We start from the raw sequence: 14,762 nt of genomic DNA, 5'->3' as shown, positions 1-14,762 counted from the left end.
AAAAATACCAAATTCATACCGAAATGTGCTCTGCCATTAATTCTACAAAATAAATGAACGCAACATTTAGCTTTTTAGAATTTTCTTTCTAAATTTCAAATACCGAACCATCAGTTTGTGTGTCAGTGATCTGTCAATCAGTCGGTAACGGTCTTATTTAACTGTTTCCGAATGAATTCAACAGTTCTATTTATTTATAGTATTTGAAATTCGCCTACGCTCTCAATACACATAATTAACTGTTTAAGTACCATTGCTACTCAATACACAATAGAAGACTTCATTATTTTTGATATATTTCAACAGGCACAGATCACGAAACAATCAAAGACAACAGAGTTTACAAACGTTTCGCGGTATTAATTTCAAATAACGAATCCGTCAATAGAAAATCGAATATCGTTAAGTATGGCCCTTGAGGAAATTCGTAATGCTTGTTAGTTTAAGTACAGTATGCCATAGAAGAGGGTTGAAAGCTATAAACCTGGAGGTATGCCAAGATGCTTCATGCTATGTCTGTCGTCTGGACGCAGTAACATTTGCACAGGGGACACACTAATCTTTAAAAATCAAGCCACTGCTACTTTTGAGCTACAAATAACATTTAAAGACTTTTTAATGGCGACCGTATTAAATAAATCTTGTGTATTATACGAAAGAGAACGTTGAAACTATTAAAGTAAAAGTTTTATTGTTTCTTATTTTTGGCTAGTTTATTGTGAGTGATTTATTTTTAGGGTTGTTCTATATGAAAATAAATATTGAGGGCTAATTTATTTATACAATTGGAATTGTTAAATACGTAATAACTTTTCCATGAAAATAAAAGCCTTATACTATACCTTTATACTTACCTTTATATTTTATTAATTAATAATAAAGCAATATAAAAAGCGGCAAGTAAAAGCTTCATAGTGAAGTTTTATTGGGTCCATGAAGGATGGAGGTTCATCCCACTTCACAAGGAGCACTCTTGACCGCAACAGATGGCCTTCTCCCCACCTATGGTTATGTGTGTGTAATAATGCATATAGCACCCTAGTCCCTACTCACTAAGTACCTTTACATGTACCTTTAACAAAGTATAGAATGGCATGATATGAATTTTTATATCCGCTATAACTTTTTTTCATTTTAATTAAAACGAGACGCGTTTGATGTTTGAAATAAGGATGGATTCTAAGCTATTAACGGATGTGTATAAAAAGAGTTATGTCATGTCATTAGTGATATTTTGAAAGTCGGTGAGACTTAATTTAATCTGAATTGATATCGAATTTGCATGCAAATATCATCTTAATAATAGAGTTAATTAAATCGATAAAATTTTAATCTAGATAATATTATGATTTACTACTGAACAATTAATTTATTCAATTGATATTTGTAATATGATTAAATTTCGAATACAATTTTTTTTATGAATAATCTTTTTTTATATATGAGTCATCATAATAATCAAATAATAATATATCATGACATCTGACATAGACAATTAAAAAACTTCTGTGACATATTCAAATCCAGATCTTTATAATCTGTGAACTATTTCAAATCTTCACACGTTCCCGCGCAATGAGACGTGCCCGTTCCATTGCACGCAGCCGGCGGCGGTGCACAGCGTTTCCGAACGCATAGCCGTTCAATATCCGCGAGGATTGTTTGTAGATCCTCCCCACACCCGCGCCCCATTCCCCGTCGTCCTAATGGAACCTCGTGGTATCTGTCGTTTAGAAATAGGTCTCCTATTTATATAGAAATGTCAAGAAAAAAAATATAGAGCTACTATGTCTGATGAAAATGTACTCGAGAGCTACGTACGATTTAAAAAAAGAACTTAAATTTTGTTAGCCACTAGGTAATCAACGAATACGTTTATTTAATAACATTATATAGACTTAACTAAGATTTACACGTCTTTACCTAACTAATGTAAACTTGAACAAACTCTAGTTTATAGATATAAACTATAGGCAAATAGAGTGAAACAAGCAATTCTCAACTCCCAAACAATGATAATACGCTTACCATCTCAGCTAATATTTTAGAGAAGGGACGTACATACACTTTGTAAATATCAAACAGCGCAAAGCATCCTCTGACTAGATACATAGTACATCAAACAAATTAGCAAATTAAGAGGGCATATTCAATTTAACGCAAGTCAAAATCTCCGCGATCTATTACGATAGATCGCGGCTTGCGCTATCCTTTTACTATGAACAGCATAGGTCCACCGGAGAGCGCCGAGCAACATGTCCTCTCTCTGGAAAGGCTCGCTGCCGACTGATTTTAATCGGGTCGCGCGCAGTGTTTTATAGTACTTTAAAAAAATTTGTAGAAAAATAATAGAGGTACCTTAGTTGATTTTTTAAATTTTATCTTATAAGTAAGACATTCTTTTATTGGAATATGTATAAATTATATTCAATAAAGTCAAATATCTTGGTGAAAATAATCATTTTGTCGACTATAATTTCTAAAAAAATTCACATTGTTCGGATTTTAATTTCGTAAGTTAGGAGTCCAAAATAAAAAAATCTTTTAACTAACTATTTTAATAAGGATCTTTGCAGTTAGTTAAAAATAATTGTGTGTTAGATCTGTCAGCAATTTCAGATATTTTTAGCTTCGAAATTGACACTAAAAGTGAAATCAAGTAATCATCGGCTCAGTTATCTTGATGGTATTCACAAATATTGTATTAATTGAAAAAAACTCTTAACTAACTACATAGACAATAAAATTTCCTAAAATTATTAGTAATTCATATGTTTGTAAGATAAGTGGTTGATGGACAATCTGGTTTGAAAAATCACATATTTGAGCCAAACAGCGCACGGACCGCGTACACGGCCTTAAGTATTCCCACTTCGACTCGGACATACAATTTTCAAGCTCTATACAGTTAACGTTTCAGTTATGGAAGTTCAAACTGTACATAAGTTGTATTTAACAGTTCAAATCGAAACGGCTGAGTGCCGAGTATGTAGACTGGAGACTATAGCGTGCAAGCGTTCTAACTTCTAGTTTGACGCACAACCGATATGTTGGACGAAGCATTTGGCACATTCAGTATTCAGGTAATAGGATATTAATGGGGCCTTGTCTAAAAAAATCAAGAGTTATTTTTGACTCATGTTCTGTTCGCTGATTATTGTAGATTGGGAATATGAGAGGGATTATGTTTCTAAAAATAAATATTTAAGTTTCCAACAGACGTAAGTCTTAATAATGATTAGAATTTTCCAGACAATCATTCCGTCTCTGTCTACAACTCGGGGAAGTGTAATTCCACACACCACACAAGGTGACACTCGTTCGAGTTACTTTGTGCAGTTACAACGTGATTTACATTGCATTTACATGCAGTTCATTCACACAGGCTAAACATTGAACTAATTCCGTCTCTATTCTATCAATACGTTCTATACATTGTGCTATCGTTTTAAAATTTAATGAATTACCTGCTTGGAAAAGAGAATTATAGGATAATGATATTAAGTTTAACAAGGAGAAAATAATAATAAAATCAACCTTATGTTTATTTCCGAAAATATTACCTACTTAAGGTTGATGTTCCGACCGTCCCTCCATACATTTTTGATTACCTCTAAACACTTAACACAGACACTATTTCTTTAAAACTAATCATTTTATCACTTCTCTATAATGAAATGTGTGCGCGTTCGACCTTTTTAATCAATAATTTACAATATTTACTTAGAAAAACAACAGTAAAATACCGGAAAAATTTGACACTTCTACAGTAGTGTGCGTGACTTTTGCCAAGCGAAACACGACATAAAGCACGACATCTAGCGCATAGACTATATACTTATTACAGATCTAGCGCGTCAATGTCTAAACGAAAGGCGATGTTTAGACATTGACGCGCTAGATGTCGTGCATTCGCGTTCGTTATCTTATGCATAATGAGCATAATTCTAATAAATCAAAGTTCTGTGTAAAAATTGAGTAATTTCATTTCCAATCGTTCAAAGAAAATAACAATAAAATAAAATAAAACTAATGACCTTAGAAACTATGTTTTTTTTTATTTATTACTCATTATTGTTCGTCCGTCGTAGGTCTGTAAACTGTATTGTACACTGAAGGTAAATGGTACTGTAGGTACTTTAGTTCGGCGTCGTCGCTCGTCGGCTTGATATAAAATTACATTCTTGATTTCATTGACACGCGCTATGATTTGCGCGCGGAATTTCTTGTGTTGTGAATTTATTTTTGTATGCTATGCATTTTAATTGATTCAAATTGCAATGTTTCTCTAGTATGCATTTGAGACTATATTGTAAATTGTAATAATTGATCGTGGGTATAGTAATTAATTATTCTAATAACGCAATTAGTAATATAATATGTATTTTCGGTGGGATTCAAAACAAAAAATTGGCCCGTGATTTTTATGAAATTTCACCACATTGCAAATCACATCAATCATAGTTCATACACATGTATGACGAAAGTGATTAGTATTGTGGCTAACATTGACTCATCAGTTCATCACTGAAACCAGTGATAAATCAGTACCTATATCATATTGTGTTTGAATATTTTTAAACAATGATATAAGTATACAATTATTATAAATCGGTAAAAAGTAATCACAAACTTGCAAACATTGGTAAAATGTCCAGTAGTTTATGAGCCTATTCATTACAATCAAACAAACAAACAAAGTTTTCCTCTTTATAATATTAGTGTAGACAAACACTATGAATACGATCACGAATGCAAATTCGGGGATTTTCTAATTATTGCTAAATAATAATTGAATTCGTTTTGAAATACTCTATAATTTTTAGTGTATAAATAGACATTTATAATGTGGTGCTCATTTTTTTTGTACTGCTAACGCTATTGTAGGTACCTATTTTCGTTGTTTTATTTCAAGTGAACACGGCCATACAATTTTGTCACGAGCCGCCTATGATTGTAGGTACTTTTGTTAGGCTCCTTCGTCGTCCGCGTCGGCTCGAAAGTTCTTGATTTCATTGTCACGCGCTATGATTTGCGCGCGGATTTTCTTGTGTTGTGAATTTATTTTTGTATTATTATTATTTTTTATTTATTTTTTTATTTTATTGATTCAAATAAAATATTTCACTAGTATGCATTTGAGACTATATTGTATTATGTATAATTTATCGTAGGTATAGTTATTCTTATAACGCAGTTATATTTTCGGTGGGACAATTTGACCCGTGATTTTTCTGAAATATCACCACGTTGCAAATCACATCAATCATACACACGTATGACGAAAGTATAGTGGCTATAATTGACTCATCAGTTCATCACTGAAACCAGTGATAAATCAGTACATAGGTATATCATATTTTATTGTGTTTGAATATTTTTTAAACAACGATATATACAATATTATTATAAATCGGTAAACTACCAAAGTACTTCCGAATTTTCAGACAGACAAACAAGTAGTTTGAACACGCAGTTTTCTTATACTAGTAGCAAAAATCAAAACCATAATATTATGTTTACCTACTATATTTTACTAAAAGTCGAGTGCGTCGAAATCGTAAATAATAATATGTTTTTCACCTTCCTGGTTATTTTCCCATAGTAAATAGTGTTTTAGGTTTGTTGTTGTAGGTAGGAATAATAATAATTATTCTTACATGTTGGTTATGAAATGTATATTGAAATAATTTACTTTTACAAATCATTAGTGATATAAGTTTTGAGTGAAAATGCTTGGATCAGCATAATATTATATGGTACTTCAAATACATGTTTTGATAAAAAAAACAATAGTGTAATAAAATAAAACTGCGTTTTATTGTAATCAATGTTGACAATTTTAAATTCCAAAATTATTGATCAATAAAATAGTTTACACCAACAAATATAACTTTTATTTTTATAACAATCGTTCATAATATAAACCGTAGCAGGTGGCGTTTTGAAGTTCTGTCTACTCATACAGAAAAATGGAAAACTTGTTTTTTTTGTAAACAATTTATTACTCATGTTGTTTGGCAACTCGAAGCGTGGTCGTCCGTCGTAGGTACTTTTGTTCGGCGTCGCGTCGTCGTCCGCGTCGGCTTGATATAAAACATTCTTGATTTCATTGACACGCGCTATGATTTGCGCGCGGAATTTCTTGTGTTGTGAATTTATTTTTGTATGCTATGCATTTTAATTGAATCAAATTGCAATATTTCTCTAGTATGCATTTGAGACTATATTGTAATAATTGATCGTGGGTAGGTATAGTAATTAATTATTCTAATAACGCAATTATATTTTCGGTGGGATTCAAAACAAAAAATTGGCCCGTGATTTTTATGAAATTTCACCACATTGCAAATTATATATTATACAATTACAATTACAATTATTATAAATCGGTAAACTATCAAAGTAATTACAAACTTGCAAAATATGCTTTTCCGAATTTTCAGACAGATACACAATTTTATTAGTTTGTTTTAGCAAAGTAGGTACCTACCTATACCTATACGCTTACGTCGCGCGTCGCGTCGTCGAAAACGGTGCGCCCAGAAACAAACATACCTAATTCAGTTACAATCCTTTTTTTGTTCCGTAATTTATTGTATTTATTCTAATACGATTTTTTTTATTCGTCGGCCAGTTCTACTAGGTATAAAAAGATAAAATTGAAATATAATTATTGTAGCGACAGCCATATTATGTTACTATGTTTTCGTAAATATGTTTTTCACCTTCCTGGTTATTTTCACATAATCTTATCTTATATATAAAAATGAATCGCAAAATGTGTTGGTAAGCGCATAACTCGAGAACGGCTGAACCGATTTCGATCATTCTTTTTTTATTATATTCCTTGAAGTACGAGGATGGTTTTTATGTAGAGAAAACGTAAATATTATGTACCACGGGCGAAGCCGGGGCGGACCGCTAGTATATATATATAAATGAATCGCAAAATGTGCAGTGTTGGTAAGCGCATAACTCGAGAACGGCTGAACCGATTTCGATAATTCTTTTTTTATTATATTCCTTGAAGTACGAGGATGGTTCTTATGTAGAGAAAACGTAAACATGTACCACGGGCGAAGCCGGGGCGGACCGCTAGTCTTCTTATATATAAAAATGAATCGCAAAATGTGTTGGTAAGCGCATAACTCGAGAACGGCTGAACCGATTTCGATAATTCTTTTTTTATTATATCCCTTGAAGTACGAGGATGGTTCTTATAGCTAGAGAGCTAGTTAGTTTAGTTTTAGTGCAGTGGCAGTGTAAATGTTGTTGTTGAGGTTATGTAAATTTAACACTTTAGTTAACTACCAAGATATAAAGAAATGAGGATAGGACACAATAACTATTGGTTGAGGTATTTATAAACTCATAATATACTTTTAAAAAAATCACGTTTTAATAAATTTCTAGAATTAAATTAGAACAGCTGATTCAAAATAGCCTAAAAAATCTTAATAATAATAATTACGCTTCACAGCAAGAAGAAATGTACCATATGTACCCGCACAAAGTCGATATTGTGTTGCCTACCGTTCGACTCAATGGCTAGGGTTGTAACTACCTTTAATAATTATTACCAAACTAATAAACCGAGTGATGCGAAATAACCATAATTCTTTTAGAGTTTGATAAAATGATCAGGCAGGTATTTTCTTTAATCCTCTGAATTCTCGGTTACTAAATTGTATCGTTGAAATTATTCTTAATCGCGTAAATTTAATAAATAATCATATGGAAAACACTTTTCATTTGTTTTTTTACTTTCACGCCCAACTACTATACAATAATTACGTTGTTTCGGTATTTTGACGAGAAAACGCAGGAAACATCCGTTGTATCATTTTAGATAGATTGTATATTTTGTATCTGTAGAATTGAAATCAAAGCTATGTATATGTTGTCTCCATTCTTTTCTTATCGGATTGTTGATCCCAATGCGAATGCGTCACTTAAATTTTATAAAAGACAATTAAGAACATCAAAAATAAAGTGATACGTAAATATTTCACAGTGCAATATATTATGTAATTAATAATAATTATATATTTATGAAAAAATAATTACATCAGATTTAATAATAGCAATTGTTTTGAATGTACATAATATGAATAAATGATTACATCATAATAGTAATAATCACAATTGTTTTATTTCCCATTTGTTGCAACCCTAGCATATTTTCATGTAGCAGCAGAAGTACCTACACTGGCGGCGCGGCGGCATCGTGCGACATCAAAGGCATTGCCTTACTAGGTAAGTTTATAATGACTCATTTCTTTTATTATATAATTTACGTTTTACTTTTACAGAATCCGATTCAATGGATTATGAAGACGAGTCACACAACGCCATACGATAGTGATGATGAATGAACATTTCAATAAATGCATGCGTGTTTTTTTATGTTGTTTTGTAATTGTTAATTGTTTCTTAAATAAAGAAATAAACTAAATATTTAAATGATGATTTGTTATTTGCAACACAACTTTATATTTGAGATTCTTTACAAATGTATATTTAGTTTTGTATCATCAAATTTATAAATTTTATTCCATAGTTTTCAAAATTAAATGTAAATGACCATAAAAACATTAATAAAGTAAATCATTGATGTAAGGTCAGGGAACGTAATACATATATACATCTGACCATGTAGAAGCTAAGTCTTGTTGACTGCTGAAGTCTGTAAAGTTTTGTTGTCTGCTGAAGTCTGTACGCAATGAAAATGTCTGCCGTTCCGAAAATAAGTTTTTAAGACCCTAATAAATAAAATATATGAATGGCAGATCTGGTCAAATACTTTCAAAATTGTATTTTTTTCAGCACTTTCATAAGTGTCTGCCAGAATGTTATCCGCGTGATAATGGTCTGCCATTGTTATTTTCCGATAGTAATAATAATCTATTTTCAAATATCAAAATGGCAGACGTGGTCAAATGGTTTCAAAGTTCGCCAAAAATTTCCACCTGTCTTACCTAAGCGCGCGCCCCGTCCACCACTCTGGGCTTAGTGACTCCTCATCTCATGTATAGTAGGTATAGGGGAATCAACACACAAAAATCCAGATCTGGTCAAATACATACAGGTAGCTTTGCGCTAGCTCTCTAGCTATTACTTCTTATGGAGAGAAAACGTAAACATGTACCACGGGCGAAGCCGGGGCGGACCGCTAGTAAATAATAAAATAATAAATAGTGTATTAGATTTGTTATTGTATCTTGTATACCTACGAATAATTATTCTTACGTCTTGTTGGGAAATGTTCAAATACCTACCTATTGAAATAATTTACTGTTACAAATCATTAGTGTTGAGTGAATAGGCATGGATCAGAAATTCAGAATATAATATGCTACTAACTACTCAAATACATACATGTTTACACAACAAACACCACTGACCTCTATAACTATAAGTTATAGAGGTCAGTGACCGTCAGTGACAAACACTATGGATACCTACGCTCGCGAATGCAAATTCGGTGATTTACTAATTATTGATACCTAGTCATTGAATTCGTTTTGAAATAGCCTGTACTTTGTAATTTTTAGTGTTATAGACATTTATAAAATGTGGTGCTCATTTTTTTGTAATAAATCATCCCGAACGCTATTGTATTTTCGTTGTTTTATTTCAAGTGAACACCTATACAATTTTGTCACGAGCCGCCTCTGGCCTCTGGGTGAAATAAACAAGTCAAATGATTTTTGTTCTAATTGTATTTTGGTAGTAGTTTGTTTAGAATTTACATTACCATTGTTTAATTTTTATTTTGTATTTGCAGTAAAATAAAAAGATGAAAAACTTCATTAGGTATATTGTACGACACCTCACTCTGAATCGCGCTAGCGAAATTTTTTCGTTACAGAGCACATTAGGGTTGCCAACACTTCATCATCAAAATATAGTATTTTCCAAAATAAGGTGTAAAAAATATAGTACATTTAAAAAAAATATAGTATTTTATGGGAAAAACAAAAAAAAATATACAAATATATATTTGTTAATTATTTATTTTTATAAAAACTATATTTTTTGCACTTCTTGCACTGTGTAACAGCTTTTTGTTTAAAATAAAAGTGTCGTATGCTTTGTCACATTCAATTTTTAGATTAATCGTCGTTTCAGCCGTGGGACGTCCACTGCTGGACAAAGGCCTCCCTCAGGGTTTTCCACCACGACCGGTCACCGGCGGCCTGCATCCAGCGGCTCCCTGCCACTCGGACCAGGTCGTCTGTCCACGTCGCCCAGTACGTGGTCTTCATTCGAGAACCTTTCTGCCCCAACGGCCATCGGTTCTGCGGCGTGCAAAACAACAGAGTCTAGCACTGTGCGTCAGCGTGCTAATCCGGCGAGCTATGTCGGTGACACCGGTTCTCCTACGGATCTCCTCATTTCTGATTCGATCTCGTAGGGAAACTCCAAGCATAGCCCTTTCCATAGCACGTTGAGCGACGCTGAGCTTGTGCACAAGGCCCAGGGTTAGAGACCACGTTTCTGTACCGTATGTCATCACTGGCAACACACAATACACATTGCTCGAAGACTTTTTTTAGATTAATTTTATTTTTAGATTAATTTTTTTTTTAGATTAATATCATTAATATAAATCAAAAGCTCATTTTTTATCAATGATACACTACTTCTGTTTCTTTCTTCTCGCCACTGGTATATATGCGCAATAGGTTATATGACTTAGCCATCTTAACAATTAAAATTATTTTTTAATTATTTAATTATTATTTTTTTAAATGAAGGATTTGTTTGTTACATTTGTCGGTGTTGAAAATATAGTATTTTTGCGTACTATATATGTTTTCAACAGTATATAGTACGCAGACCCGAAATATAGTACAATACTATATATTATAGTACGGTTGGCAACCCTAGAGCACATATACAACTTTCGGACAATCTTCATTGAGGCCGGCCGGCAAATCGAGTATGTCGAGAAACTTCACTTATTCGATGGAGGTATTCTACCTTCCTTCCTCCACAGTTGTGGGACCCCGACGTGCATTGAACACGCAGCTTTCTGATACTAGTAGCTAAAATCAAAACCACAGATATGTCTGTGATCAAAACCATAATAATATTTTTACCTATTATTTTACTAAAAGTCGAGTGCATCGAAATCGTAAATATGTTTTTCACCTTCCTGGTTTTTTTTCCATAGTAAATAGTGTTTTTGATTTGTTGTTGTATGAATAATTATTCTTACTTGTTGGTTATGAAATGTATTTTGAAATAATTTACTTTTACAAATCATTAGTGATATTAGTTTTGAGTGAAAATGCTTGGATCAGCATAATATCATATTTGCTACTTCAAATACATGTTTTGATAAAAAAAAAAACAATAGTGTAATGTAGGTAATAAAATAAAACTGCGTTTTATTGTAGGTAATCAATTTTGACATTATTTATTTCCCAAAATTACAATAAAATAGTTTACGCCAACAAATATAACTTTTATTTTTATAACAATCCTACTTCCTACTAATGCGAAAGTTCATACATGTTTCAAAAGAAAAACTTTTACTTTTACTATTATTTCAATTTATCCGGTTTAATTAAGACTTAATATTGATACATATGATCATTATAAATACAAATAGGAATTAACAATATAACGAATACGTGGCACAACTAAAATTTTACCGATACCACCCGTGGTCATTCTCCTTTGTGGGTCATTTGTAACAGGATGGCGGTTCTACAGCGAAAAAAGAAAAATGATGGTCAGAACGCTGATACCGGATACCTTAAGATACTGTAATATAAAATATTACTAGATTAGATAAAATATTATAGGTAGTATCTTCACCGTGTGTGACGCGCTTTACATTCACGCCATCTAGAGTTAAATCTTTATCATTTTTGTATACGTCTGTGTGTGTAAACGACCCTGTATGCAATGACAGATGTTAAAACGCATAATTTTACCGAATTGGGTGGATTTTAAGGCAATGATATAACATATTTCAATAAAATATAATATTCAGTAACCGCCATGACTATTCCTAGGTTTGATGACTATTCCAATTACGCAAAAACTCAAATAAACTAGAAATGTAGAATTCAGCGCCATCTAGCGGGATATTGGCTGGGAACAGATCGTTGCAATCACCTTAAACAATTTTAACAGTAATATTTATATCTACCTAAACTTAATAATAGTGATTACTTATTTCAAAACACCCGAAAACAAAAAGCATTAAACTCCTTAATTGTTTCAAATTCCTGAAAACCGTTTATACAATTTAAACCCTCTACTATACGGAATCCATCCCTGCCCTCGCTGCAAAGTTATGCAGTCGATTTCAGAACTGTCACATGATACCTGTTCGGTACACGCCAGACTTAGTTCCTAAATTCAGATGTTCTGTAGCCCGCTTAAATCGAGACTTCGATTGCTTTTGTTTATTTTAATCGCTTGTTCACTAGCGAACTGAAATTAGTTTGTGCATCCAATTGTGATTGTACTTAGATGCCATTTTATCGGTTCAGTTTCTTGAGCATTGATAACATGTCTCAGATGATGCTTTAACAAAAACAAACTAATATACCTACGCAAAAAAGGGAAAGCATATAGAGAGCATGCGAATTTAATTAGTATCGTCGTTCAAAAAATGTAATCTGCTTTTAAAACATCTCTTCCATGGATAATAAGTCATTTGATCAGTTCACTAGGTCATAAATACTAAATACATTGTACATTAATATAGTAATTAGTTATACTTATACATTGCTATCAAAGACGTTTGAATTTCCGTAGGTAACGAAAAGCTTCTTCTGTGATTCGCTTTGAGTGTTTTCCAGGAAATGTTTAATACCACGTTCTCTTTATAGATCTATTTAATTGAGGTATAAATGGAAATTTCCTGAAATTGTATTGATATTTATTTGATGTTTTTTGCATTTAATGATGTATAAGTGAAAATTCTTGTTATTTTGCATTGCAAAATGATGATAAGAGTATTTTAAGTAGGCACAGCTATCGCCATCTATTGGCTCGAAGTTCATTAGACAGAATAGTAAGTACCTATAAGGAACTGTTGTTCCAAAATAATTATTCTAAGTACCTATACCTATACTTCAACGAAAAATTTATCAAAACGGACATTACAAAAAAAATAGATTAAATAATTATTGTTGTCGATGACACAAAATTTCAATAGCTAGGTACAGTCTCTATACGAAGTAGTCTCTTTATTTTGTGTTGATGTGTAGTTTTCTTATTTTAATTATTAATATTTTATAAAGCATATTAATCTATACAAATATTATAAAGAGGAAAGGTTTGATTTTTTGTTTGTTTGTTTGTTTGTATGAATTGAATAGGCTCCGAAACTACTTGGCAGATTTGAAAAATTCTTTCACTGTTGGAAAGCTACATCATTTCTGAGTGACATAGGCTAGGTTTTATCCCGGAAATCCCACGGGAACGGGAACTATGTGGGTTTTTTTTTGAAAACGCGGGCGAAGCCGCAGGCGGAAAGCTAGTATTATAATATATGGTTAGTAAAAGTTAAACACAGAACTATGTGATGGACTATGACACTATGTAATTAAATCTCCAACGATTTATCTCAAAGATAAAGTTTGTTAGTTTGATCATAATCTAGGTATGGAATGAGACTTGTTTTTGTAACAGTATAATTTGTAATAAAATATCCACTTTTATACCAAAAAGTTATTGGCAGTCATAATAACTACTTATCTCCTTCCCAGGATAGCTTTTTGTCCAACCGACTTAGTCTTCCCAGGAATACTAGGCGTCTAAGCAAAATCTCATTTTATGGTCACATCTCGCTAAAGTTTGTCAGTTTAAGAGACGTTATAAATTTCAACATACAGCTATTTCGTTTGCGGGAAGTCGTTAATGACCCGAAGAATCGTTTTTATGATGTTTGCTTTGATCACAGTACAGCATCAAACGTCGTTTATGGCGCAATAACATCGAATTCGGTAACAAATTGGAATTACGATATCTACAACATTTTTTAATACATTTCAATCCACCATATCGAATTACCTAGGTCCTAGGGACATATTTTTTCAAGTACAGTTAGACTATTGCACGCCTCATAAGCGAAGCGTTGAGGTGGGTACTACTGTCACTTCGCGCAAAACATCTGATTTTTCAAACTTAAAATGTCTTTATGTATCATACATTGCACTTGTAAGATAATACATACACACACATATTAAGAAAAAACACTATTTTTAACGTTCATGATATTTTTGATGTCATTTTTGTTATTTAAACTAGTTAAAAAACAGTTTAAAAAAGTTCTGTCTTGGACGTCCGTGTGTCTGTATGTGCGGATCCTTTTTCTTGTTAACACGATAGCGACCGAAATACTTTACTAATCGAGTCTTTTTTTTTCTCTTACGCTTGAGTATGCTCAGGAATAGAACCCTTTCATTTTTCAGGGTCTGATTCGATGTGGTTTAATTGTTATTAAATAAACAAAAATAATAATTAATAAATATTTATTAAAAAAAAATTATGAGGCGTGCACTTTTGGATTTTCCAAATTATTTGAGTTTATTATTTACTTAATTAAGAATCACGTAGGTTATTATACGATAAGGTACCTAATTTATAGAGTTTATTATTAAGTTTTGAATTGAATTTTTAGTATCTCTATGTAATGTGTCCTTTAATCATATAAAAAAAAGAAACCCAATAACATACTACATAATATTGTGATTGAACAAAAACGACTGCACGATTTTTGATAAAACTTT

Source organism: Colias philodice, chromosome 13 (genome assembly GCF_061535455.1).
Source record: "Colias philodice isolate Cphi_HAF_F1 chromosome 13, ilColPhil1 Martin Lab GWU primary, whole genome shotgun sequence".
NCBI lineage: Eukaryota > Metazoa > Arthropoda > Insecta > Lepidoptera > Pieridae > Colias > Colias philodice.
Note: the sequence above shows the minus strand (reverse complement) of the source record.